The sequence below is a fragment of the Labrus mixtus genome, chromosome 21 (genome assembly GCF_963584025.1).
Source record: "Labrus mixtus chromosome 21, fLabMix1.1, whole genome shotgun sequence".
Classification (NCBI taxonomy): Eukaryota; Metazoa; Chordata; class Actinopteri; order Labriformes; family Labridae; genus Labrus; species Labrus mixtus.
In genome coordinates this window covers 3,775,273-3,786,538 of record NC_083632.1, presented here as the reverse complement: position 1 = coordinate 3,786,538, position 11,266 = coordinate 3,775,273, and positions in this window count along the sequence as shown.

Sequence of the window (11,266 nt, the reverse complement as noted above, 5' to 3'; positions counted from 1 at the left end):
GACCACGAGTGGCTTACTTTTCTGAAAATCAAGATGTTTATTCTGCACGAAGACATGGAGATTAAAATATATTAAAGAAAGTTCAGTCAGGGAAAAACCTGACTACAGGACCACTTGGATACATTATGGTAAAAAAAAGATTCAATTACATGAACTATGGATACTACTTCTAACTAGCAGCTGCCTACTAGCTGTAGTTTTACTCCAGACTGTCTTTTACTTCACTGTGCCTCCATTTTGCTTCACAATGTCCTCCACTTAGTTGCTCGAAGAAGAGTTCCATGATAAGCGTCAAGCACAAAATCCTCAGTCCCTCGTCTCTTAACTGTGGTAAAATTTCCATAATCACATAATAAGCAAGAACATTATATATGACTGGGGTGCTTGTGGCGCAGTGGTTAGCGCGCGTGCCCCATGTATGTTAAATGTCAGTGTTCAAAAACACAACCATCACAGCACAACAGGCAAGTTTAAGCCTCAATTCCCAAACCTAAAGGCAATTAAGGGCGCAGTCTTTTTAAGTAAATGGACCCTTTACATTGTGAGGGCTCCTTTCCCGCATGTCTCTCTCTGATTTCCGCCTCTATCCACTGTCCTGTCTCTCCAATAAAGGCAGAAAAAGCCCCAAAATAAACCTTTAAAAAAAAAAAATAGAAAGTTATGACTTTCAAGGTAAATATTTCAGGTCTTGCCCTAGATGAGAAACTGTCTGTATGTTGTATTCACTCTCACACATTCAGGTTGTGATGACCCCTGACTGTGTCAGTCCTGTTGCCTTATATCTCTCCCCACTCAGGTTGCCTTCAGGTGGAGAGGGGCGGAGCCAGTTAATTGGATGTCATGCACCTGGGCAGGCTGGGCTCTCTCTCTCTCCACAACACCACACACATTCACCATTGTAATCACCACTGATTTACAGACTACATATTCTTTTATTACGTTTCAATAAATTCAATAACTTTAAAACTGTTTGGTCTCCCAGTTCGTCCAGCTCACTGAGCCTGGGTTGTGACAAGGCACACTATCCACCATACAGAGCCACCAATCGAATGCACAGCAGTCAGCAACATGAAGGTCAACATGACCATTAGAAGCTTCCCTGACACGTGTAGTGCAGTGCAATGACATTTAGGCCAGATAGAAACACCTAGGTGGTTCAACAAAACAGTAGTTTTCTGTATCTGCACACGTACCTTTGTTCAACCACCAGGGGGAGGCAAACCCCTTCTTAAACTTCTCGTTTGAAGCATCAAATCCCTTCAATAGAACAAGAGACAGAAAAAGAAAGAGACGCAGCAAAGTCAGAGGGGAGAATGACATCAAGACTGGGAATGACATGAAAGACGGAGCCTGAGAAACCCTTCCAGGTCCCAGTGTCTCCAAGTGTTGATGCAAATGCTATTTTATGTTTCACAAGACCGGACGGACACACCTGGGGAAGAACTCCGTCGCGCAGCAGGGTCGTCCAGCAGGGTCACACTGACAAGTCTCCAACCGATTGCAGTCATGCTCTCTTTACCTTCTGCGCTGGTCTCTCTTCTCTCCGCGCTCGCTCGCACAGGCAATTATTGCAGACCAGCTGTGTGGTCCCTTATGGGCCTCAGTAAACCAGGGGAACCTCCTCCCTGCTCCTGCTGCATTTCAAACTATCGCTACAAGAACTGAATGTTAATCGGCGCGGCAAGACAGCAGCCACATTTTGATCTTAAAAAAAAAAAAGTTGTTTAATTTGATTTTTACACCCAAATAAAGGGATCTCTACTTTCAAAAACAAAACACCCCAGACCTTTTGGGTTTGTACCAATGACTACACATTGGGGGAAAATGCCAGGCTCAGCACTCACAAGGGAGAAGTGAAGGCCAGGAAGTAGCTGGAGTAAAAAAAAATGGAGGGATTATGTGTTGCAGCAGGTTATAGGTCCCTCTTTGCAGCTTATTCAGAGGAATCCAGGATGCTTTCTTCCGAAATCTCATCAATAAGAGCGCCTGGACTCTGTGTGATGAAGTGCCATTTATTTCAACAACGTGGGGGCGGCAGTTTTTTTTGTAGCGTGGAAATGTTTATAGCCAAAGCAAGAATAAAAGCAGACGAGTTCCTGTGTTTAAGGAAATAGGTTTAATTAGTGACTCAGAGGAATTAAACTCAATCTGGTTTTTGTTTCAGATCTGTTTGATTTCATAGGAAAGGCGAATTAAAAAAGTCACGTCTTAGCTGAAAAACTTTAACGTGTGCTCTGAATCATTGTCTCGTTCGTACAGCGCCTCAGAGTCACTGGTCGTGTTTTAATCGAATGGACTGGACTATCACGTCCGATGCTTGTTTACATGGACATGATTCATTGGTGAGAAAGAGGAGATCCATTCAGTTTCACATTATATTCCTGGCGTCAATGAGCTTAAAATTTTTCTCCCAAAAATCTCACTAAATAAAGTTATCAGCCGCCTTTGAATTTTTTTTTTTTTTATGGCTAGTTGACTCATTTATCCTGTTTCCCTCAGGCCTTATAAAGTCCAGAGAGTTTGATTTTTTAAAACTCCCAAAGTCACTTAAATGTTCCTTTTTTTTCCCCCATCACATGTTTTTTTGGTTCATTCGACGACTTCAAATATGATTATAGTCCTTAAATACGCCGTCTTTAATTCCCCACAGCTTCTCTTTTCCCTCATAAGGACCATTCAGCTTTCATCTTTGTCCCCATTTTTAACGGCTTTATCAAATAGAAAGCACATGATGCTCTTTTTTTTTTTGAAATCCTCCTCCTTTATATCTCAAGTTCAGGGCGATGGAGAGGGTGGAGGAGGACGCAGGGGCGAGGAGGGAGTAGTGCACATCTGTGTTGCAGCGCTAATTATTAGGAAATATTGAGGGAACAAGGGGTGGAAAAGGGAGAAAGAGAGAATGGGCTTTTTGGATGCCGAGTGATCCTCAGATCCTCTTCCAAGTCGCCTTTGCCCAGGGTGGTGCTGCTCGTTTCATCTCCGTCTCTTAAGTGCCGTTTTTTACTGCACTTGCTGCGCTGTATGTTGATCCTGCGGGTTCAGTGTTCAAACATCAAACCACATACAGAAATAAAGATGCCGCTGCCTTCACAAGTTAGCAAGTTTCTTTGTTTTTTATTTTCAAATTAGTGAGAAAAATCTATTTATTTTCTCTCCTCTTTCATGGAAACGATTTTATGCTTCTGATGTTCTTTCTCTCTTTCCAGATTCTAAATACAAATTAAAAATCTGTACTAACTGAGATCTGAACATTCAGTATGGGAAGTGTCTCTGTCCCTGTTTGGAGATCACGTATTATTGACCATCATAGATCAGCAGAGAGCAAAGACAGGAGGAAATCAATCACTCCCATCTGACAAGAATCTAGTTATTTGTATCAACAAATTTCTGCTTGAAAGTGCAAAACTAAAAAAAAATCTAAACTTGAGGGGCGCCGTTGGCCTAGCGGTAATGTTGTGGGCCAGATGTACGGAGGCTTTAGTCCTCGTTGCAGCAAAATTGGGCTCAAATCTAACCTCGGATCTTTACTGCATGTCATCACTTATCTCTCCTCCCAACAGCTGTCGCTCTTCAGCTGATCTACCAAAAAAGGCAAAAAAGGTCCAAAAACAATGAATAAATCTCACCTTGAGAGACAAATCCGTTTGACGCTGTGTAGCCTAATAGACGTTGAAAATGGTCCGGTGACTTTGTTGAAACTAAGGCCTCCCTTCACCAGCTTTAACCCAGATTTTTTCAGCCGCACTAATCGCAAAGAGCTGCACATTATCGTTCCAATCGTCACCAGAAGTCGCACGTTTGACTGCACAAATCCAGCACTCCTACACAATATGAACATTTTGTATTCCCCCAAACTCAATGAAGTACCTGTTCATTATTCATTATTCATGCAAACACAACAGTCTCAATTGTTCGTCGGGTCTGTTTCTCTCTGTTACAGAAGTTTCATTTTGAGCGACAGGTTTGATGTAATCACTTCCAGATGGGCTGTAGCACTCAATTAGCATCACCTGCTTAAAGTTAACTGGCTCATATTCATAACACAGTACTGAAGCTTTACGCTGCAGCAGTGTGTACACCTCATTAATGAGAGGGGTGAGTGCATGGTTTAGGTCATCTGTGTTATTATGAGTGTTTATACAGAAAAGCATTTTGTGTGCAGGGCTGTTTTTCAAGAAGTGACGCACCGTCCTGTTCATGAGCAGTCACACGAGCACCTTCCGTTTATGACTTGATTAAGTGGAAATATATGTGCACAAGTGTACAGATTATGTATTCCGACATCAGCTTCAGGATCCACCCCGTTTAAATGCAGAAATACGTTCCAAGAAGCATGCAAATGAAGCTTTTCTTGCACTTTTCTTTCAGCTGCACAATTACAGTGATTCTATCCGCGAGGCACGCAGACTGTTTCCCTGTGTGGTCACGGTTTGTGAGAAGGTGCAGAAAAGCAACGTTTGTGCGTAAAACAAAAGGCTGGACTTTCTCAGCGAGCGGCACACTGGGTGGGCTGTGAGGACTGACAGCAGGCTGCAGCACTTTCACATGACGAGCCGAGGCACGACTCCTTTTAATACCCCGGTGTTTGATTCAACTCTATTGGATTAAACACGGCGGGTTATTCTCACAGGCGTGTTATCTTCTTTTATTGACCTTGTAAAATAAGTTTGAGTCGTGAGCGATTCTCCCTGAAGGTAACCGTCTGTGTGTGAGTCGTCATGGACAAGGCGGCCGAGGCTGTGAGCACTTTCATGCACTAATTAGCGCACCTTGCAAAGACAGTCAGGAGGAATTTGCTGAAGCAGCGCCAGCTTTTTCTTTCACCGCTGACTGTACCACAGCAAGCTTCTGCTAATATTCTTTATAAACTGGGGTTTGGTGGACGGCTATTTAGTCTGCTTACAGAAACACATTTCAGTCACCAGGGATGTGTGCGCTGACTAAACAGTTAAACATCATCATCCTTGCTAGTTAACATTTTTCAGGAACAAATACGACACCAGAACAAAGAATTCATAGTTTAGCCTTCGATGACGGTGAAATGTTTTGCTCAAACTGCAGACGCCCGCCACTAGCCGGGGCTGTAGACTGGGTATAGCTTATCTTCATGGGCCTGCTACCCCCGCTCTACTATCGGGATGTAAACAAGCATCTCGAAAGGGGCGGGGCTGTTTGGTAGCATTTTGATCTAGAAAATGTAGATTTTTGTGGGTATATCAGCCTGTGCAGGTTGTCAAAAAAAAGGGTGCTGCAAGGGACTAAACACGAGAGGAAATACACTGTAAATTGTAAATTGTAAATTTCCCCGTCGTGGGATAAATAAAGGATTATCTTATCTTACTGTGCTGTGCTGTCGGAATAATTCACTTCCATCTCGAAGATGCATCAACACATGAAATTACAACTGGTACCAGTTACCGGGTCGTGATATTTGCGTGTAATTGCAGTTCAGTGCAGTGTGGCGGTCAACAGAAAGCTTCCGCTCCAAGGCTCGCCCCCTCTCTCCGTCTAAGCCAAAAAAAAAAAGAAATGGTGAACATGTTTGAATCCAACCCTTTCCTGCATGTCATTCCAGTATATATCTCTCTCTCTCTACCTGATTTCCGGGTGGTTAGTTGTTCTTCCCATCAGAGCCGCCTTGGGGTCTGGCGGTTCACTTGTTAAAGAGATAGTTCACACATTCTATAAGGGGGGAGGTTATGACGGCGTTCACACAGTCGTCCAAAGAAAGGGACGAGAGACAGTCGCTCATCTGCCTGGCGGTATAGCAACAGTTGGTAATTACCGTCTTTGTTTCCATGTCTGCTGCACAGGCTATATTTACACATTTTATGACACTGTACAGTTATAATTGAAGAGACGGTTCAATATGTGAAGATGTGAGCTCCTGAATCAGCAGAAAGACACTTGAGACCCCTCAAGGGCAAAACGTTCAAGAGCTGTTTCAAACAATTTGGACTGTCATCAAATCCTACAGTTTTTATTTACCAGAAAAATGTTAATTTTAATATGAGATTTACTTTTTTTGCTTTCTTGTTCAGTGAGATGAGGGGATTTATACCAATTGCTTAATATGTTAAATATGTTGGGGATTCATGGGGCGCAGATGGTCTAGTGGTTAGGTCGGACCGGACCCCATGTAGGAGGCTGTAGTCCTCCAAGTGGGCGACCCGGGTTCAAGTCCAGCCTGTGGCTCTTTCACTGGTTTCCTACTCTAGCCACTGTCCTATCAAATAAAGGCAAAAAGCCCAAAAAATCAGGGGGCCTAGGACAGTGCCATGCTAGCTCTTTCCCCCTCCTTTTTTAAAAATGACTATCTGCTGAGTACAAATATTTTGCTCTTGCTTTGAAGCTAAAACAAACAGGAATGAAAGAGGTTAAATCTTCACAAAACTCTCTTGAAAAAATCTTCCTTTATAAGTTTGGTAAGTTTCCATTAAATAAATATAACTAAATAAAAAATGTACTTGCTGTTTGGTGATGAAGTGGCGTTACTACATGGCCAGGAAGTTGATGTAAAAATAGTCGTGGCTGAGTGACAGTTTAACAAAGACATGACACTTGACTGCACAAAGATGCTCCCACAAAATGAGCATGCGAAGCAGAGATTGTCTATTTTGTAAAGTGATAATTTTTTTTTTGGGCTGATTTCTCTCCCTGCTCAGAATAGCACCTGTAGCCGGCTGGCAGGCAGCGTGCTGGTGGTGAGCGGTGTGCCGAGGCGCTCTGGTTGGTTAGCAAAGAGCTAAGTGTGGTCTCTGAGTCCCAGCCAGGGTAGTTCCCACAGCTCCTACTATACTCCGCTGTTTCAGGCTATTTCAATGGGCGTACTCTCTATTTTGAAGATTCTCTGAAAAGCCAAAAGACAAACAATGGAAACGGCTGGAGTCTGATTTATAACAGGCCCGGGTTAACTCCGCTGTTTTCCCGCTTGGAAACCACATAAAAGATCAGAGTGGAAGAAGAATCCCACTCTGGACTTCAAGGCTTATCATGTCTCGGCTTGAGCTCAGCCACCTCCCAGTGACCTCCTGCTCCTCTGCAGAGAGCCGTCATGGCCGCCAGCAGACAAACAAAGTTGTACTCAAGAGTTACAAGTCAGGTTAAGGAAAATACAAATCACTGAGCTAATATCTGTTTTGCAATCTTCAGCATCAGCGCTCAAAGCTCTGTTTAATCCCGTGTTACTTAATTCTCTGGCACTGTTGTTCAGCTGCTATAGTGATAAATTATTTTCATTATGCTGCACTGATATGGTTTGGAGAGAGTGGTGTGTGTGTACGGACGAACACGTGATGAATCAGTTGTCTGAGCTGATGCAACACGTGTAGACAGTTAGCTCTGCTGCTCTCTGTAGAGATACACAAAGTGATGCAGAGCAGAGCCACTGTCAATAATGAAACACTTTCAGATACGTCCGGAGTCAATGCACAGCCATTGATCATCATTACAGCACTCTTTGTACTCAAAGCCGATTTTTTTTTTTACACATGTATGCATCATGAAATTTAAGCACAGGAACACAATTTTTTCTGGTTCTGCACAAGAAACAGCGCAAGGAAAATGTCACTTCTGTCGCAATTGAAGAGTAAGGATGTTTAATTAATCTTTAATTGCTGAGGATCTGCTCCCATGAGAGGAAACAGATTTAAAATCGACTTATCAAATGGAGCCAAGTGCATCCAGATGTGCAGCTCCTTTAAATGTAGATATGATACAATCTTTATTTCAAATGCATCTGAATGCTTATGACCATAAATATTCCATATCAGCCTTTCTTATTACTATCAGTGCTGTTGACTTTTATTCATCCTGTCACTGTCATGATTTGGTTTCTTATTTTCAGAGTTTAGGTTTTCTTGTTGTTTTTAGTTCTCATTCTTGTCTGATGGTGTTGTTTCCCTTGTGTGTTTTCTAGGTTAGTGTTTCATGTGTTATTTTTGTAACTTCATATCCGAGTGTTTCTTTATGTTCTAGTGTGTTTGTTTCATTCTTGAGTTCTGTGTGTCTTCAGTGTTTCATGTATTTTATTTTTGTAGTTGTCCTCAGTGTTGTGTCCATTCCTTCCTCTGTGTGTTTCCCTCCAGTGTGATTGCCCTCATTGTCTTCACCTGTGTCATTAGTCTCACCTGTGTTTGATTACCCCTGTGTCTATTTACTCTCTGTGTTTCTTCCCCTCTGTGTCAGTTCATTCTATGTTGTATGTTGTAGGAATGTCAGTTTTGCTCGTGCTCCTCTGTGGCGCCCTGTTTTAGATCCCTGTGGTTTTTGTTGATCTTTTGAAGTTAAGTTTTGTTGCCTTTGGCCTTTTTGTTTAATTAAATATTTTTGGTTTCTGCACTTGGGTCCACCTCCCTTGTTTTCCAGCCGTTCGTTACAGTCACAAGCAGTGCATTCTTGTTGTTCTTTTTATTTGGGTCAGGACAGATAGAGAGAGTGTGGAATGACTTGCACCAAACAGCGTCAGGATTGGGAGTCGAACCTGCGACCAGTGCAAAGAGGACTGTATGGTCCCGTACATGAGGCGCCTGCTCTACCTGCTGAGCTGAACCTGCACCCCTGTTTGTGATATCTTAACAATAATACCTGAGTTTATTAAAGCTCAAATTTAACATTTTTTTGAAACCTTGTTAAAAAGAGGTTTCAGGTGCAACGGTTGCCGAGTGGTTAGGACACGCTCCCAATGTACAGAGGGTTTAGTCCTCAAAGCGGGCGGTCCAGGGTTCAAATCCAACCTGTTGCTCGTTTCCTGCATGTCAATCCCCTCTCTCTCTCTCTCCCTCTATGACCTGTCCTCTCTCTACAACATAAAAGCTCAAAAGTAAATTTTGAGGTTTCCTGAAAAGACCTTTTTTATTGAATTAAAATGAATTGAATTCTTAACAGTAAACAGGGTCAGATTATTGAAATCACATAACGAATGCAGACTTCAGCAGTATGTGACCGTCCTCCATTTGCTCTCTGTGAAAACAACTCAGGAAGAAAAAAGTCCACACCAAGGCTTCCTCCGTCCCAATGGGACGAGGGAAAGTCATTGTTTCTTACCAAATATGAAGATGTTGTCATTTTGACAGTCCAGACTACCAAAAAAAAAACCTAAACTTGTTCGCTCTCAGTCACTTTTATAAAGATTGGACTGTAACGTCTCTCCAGGGAGGGAAATTGGAACTCCAGAAAACTAAAGTTGATTCTACTCTGCATAATTGTAGCGGACACATGATGAATAATTCAACCTCTCGCACCAGGAGTTAGAACACTGCAGCAGAGTTTCACACAGTAACAGTATCTCCATATTTACTTTATTGGTGTGTAATTGTGTTGGAAAAAACTGGGAATTTGTTTCCAACCTGCATGATTATGTAGTTAACGCACATTTACGATGGATCGCAATAACAAACACGACGCACAAGGAGCCCGGGCGGCTTGTTTATGGACTGAGAACACTGTTTGTCTCCATTTCCATAAAAATTACACTCCTCCGTTCCTCTGCAGCACTGGAGGCCGTCTTTCAATCTGGCGAGCATCTGATTGTTATTTAGGCCTCATTGTGCTGTTATCATGATAGAAAACACTGTGCGGGGGCCCGAAGACTCTCGCAAAGGAAAACCAAGAGAGGTCTAAATTGAGACTGAGACTGACATTGGTCGCTAAGTCGTGAGGGAAGGCTGTAATCAGAGCTGGCTTTGTGTTGTGCAGACACTGGGACCATCCATCTGTCACTTTAAAAAAAAATCAAAATAAATCTGGCACAGCCTCAGAGAGCTGCAGGCGAACACACAATAGGAAGACAAAGATGTCTGCTCCAGTTACATTAAGATCAAGACTTGTAGAAAAATGTTTGACTTCAGGATTCTTAATCAACATCTCCATCAATATTCACAAACACAAACTAGCTGGAGAAGGATTTTATTTACTCACACGACAAAAAAAAAAACTAAGCAGGATGGGTTAAAGTTCTGTACTTAATCAAGCTAACGACCTAAGATATACATCTCATCTATCTGGGAGAAATTGCCCTCCCTCCTGGACTGTACCATGTCCTATCTGTTATCATTGAGGAGGCGGGGTTTATGATCTATACTGCAACCATTCAGCAGGGGGAGCTCTACATATTATGGCTTCACTCCTTCCATTCTTAATACGCATTCGATGATTACAACCAAAACAACACAAGACAAATCTTTAATTCACTTTCCATGCAGCAACTTAAACCTCTGTACCTGGCTGCAGAAATACTGAATTTCTAATTTATTTATTTTGTTGTGTTCAGGCTGTCCATTAAAACAAACAACTGCATTTTGGAACGACGTTTTGAAGGCAGGTTCCAGATCGCAAACTTTTTTAAATCTGCGCCATCTCCGTCGTCGTGTCAACTGACCACACGCTGTTCCTTTTATATCGTGAATGAAACTCAGTGTTGTGTTTTAAAGAGTGTCATTTGAATGAAGGACACTTTCAAACTGCATTCGATCTGTCTGCAGAGTCCCTTTGCATCTTTAAGGAAAAGCTAAAGACCCAGTTCTCTCATGAACACCCATGACCTTAAAGTCTTTATATGTGATTTTTCACACTTAAATGTAGAAATCAAGTATATCCTCTGAAAATAACTCTGTGAGTCATGACTGTCTACAATGGGTGTAACACCCGAGTCCCACTGTCTGTGATGTTTTCAGAGTTTTCAGAGTCCTATCTTCACTTTGTTTACATCGCCAGGACAGCCGGCTGACTCCTCCCCTCGTGTATAAAAGTTGTTTAATTGAGGGACTAGAGAAAAGAAGAATAACATACTGTACTCACTGCTTAACTGTGTTTCTAGATCACGCTCATTTCAGGTAAATTTACATGCAGTGTGAAGATACAAGCATAATAAAGATCGCTAGCATTAGCATGCTAACACAACAATGCAGCGTGTGTTGTTTTGGTTTCATGCTGGTGCTCAAGGGCGACATCTGCTGGATCAAAAAATCGCATATAAAGCATTTAAGGATATTATCGATGATGAGCGTGATGATGGTTTTGTCTGATAAAGACACAAAGTGCGCCGCCTCAGATCGGTACAAGTATTGGCGTTTCCACTGTCAACAGGTTGGGAAGGGTACCAAAATAACTGATCCGTCCTACTTTTTGGTACCCTTCTGTTGGGGTGCCAAGCGTACCGATCCGACCCCTAAAGGTTGGAGTCAGACACACTGCAGTCCGTTGATTGGTCAAAAGAATCTTCACTTCCTGTGCTACAGCGGTAATAAAGAACAAACACAAAATGCAT